The following is a 1,174-nucleotide window of genomic DNA, read 5'->3' on the forward strand; positions in this document are numbered from 1 at the left end:
CGGGTGGGAGCCAGGTGAATGTACGGCTCCCAGCAGCCGAGGGGGGGCGGGCGGCAGGAGGAGGCAGAGGGCGGCGGAGGAGGAGCCCCCCAGCAGCAAGCGGCGAGCAACTGACCGCGGCCTTCTGACCAGGACCGGAGCAGGGCCCCAAGCCCCCGGGCCTGGCGGGGGACACGCTTCTCCCCACACCCGGTGCCTCAGCAGCTCCAGCAAGCGGACCCGAAGGTCGAGAGGTGAGTGCACCCCATTTTTGTCTCCTGGCTCGGGGTCCACTAGAATCGAGACTACTGCAGTGTCCTTCGTCCGTCCTGTAAGTGGGACCCCCACATACACACGCATGCAGACCAGATTCCCACTACTCCCCTTCTCTATGCCTTCCCAACACCCAGGGTCTTTGGAATTGGTTTTAACTGGGAGGAAAGGTAGCCAAGGAACTACGGCCGCCCCCCAACCCTTGGCGGAGGGTCCCCAGAAACTTTTTCTGCACTTCTCTTAGCATAGACAGGCGGCTCCGGGATGGAGAGAGGGTGAGGTGGCGCTGAGCGTTCCTCAGTCTCCGTGCCTTTAGGGGGAGACCCCAGACCCGACCGAGTTGAGGGAATGGAAACGCTGACGGACTCTAACTAGGACAACGCGTCCCCCCCCTCCGCGCCCCCTGGCGCCGTGGGTTGGACCCAAGCCAGTTGTATGAGGGGGGTGGGGGGCGGCACAGGAGGAGCTGCGGCTTGGGGGAAAGTTACCGGCTGGACTATTCGGTTTCTTGCGCTTCCAGAGCCGCGCTCCCTCTCCAGCGGTAGTGAGGCTCAGCGACAACCTCTGAACGACATAGAACGACCCCTCTCTCCCCTGCCCCTCAGTCCCACTCGCTTCCTTCAGGCTCCAGTCTCGCCGCCACCTTTTCAAAACCAGCTCATGCCCCCAGAACCGGAGAGCGAGGGGTGGGTGACTAGGAAGAATTCTCGCACCTACCACTCATCCTCCCACCGGCTCCGGCGCACCTGCCTCTCCCCAGAGTGGGGGTCTCTACTGTGTTGTAGAATCTATAGTGCGCGCCGCTGGTAGAGGGCTGCCATTCAAAAGGGTGGGGGGCGCCGCTTTCAATTTCCAGCTTTCTCTCCCTCCTTCCACCCCATCCCAAGTAAGAGAGCGACGTGTCCCGGCCAGAACGAGGGGG

The 1,174-nt window shown here is 62.9% G+C and overlaps 1 protein-coding gene across 1 annotated transcript in view; it reads left to right on the plus strand.

Moving 5' to 3' along the window:
* Positions 1–1,174, plus strand: part of ZBTB7B (zinc finger and BTB domain containing 7B) — a 16,236-nt gene continuing 15,062 nt past the window's right edge. The window contains exon 1 of the mRNA XM_008592712.1: positions 1–233. The gene's annotated coding sequence lies outside the window, so the exon portion shown is untranslated. The remainder of the gene's footprint in view (positions 234–1,174) is intronic.

The sequence above is a fragment of the Galeopterus variegatus genome, unplaced genomic scaffold (assembly GCF_000696425.1).
Source record: "Galeopterus variegatus unplaced genomic scaffold, G_variegatus-3.0.2 Scaffold154, whole genome shotgun sequence".
Lineage (NCBI taxonomy): Eukaryota > Metazoa > Chordata > Mammalia > Dermoptera > Cynocephalidae > Galeopterus > Galeopterus variegatus.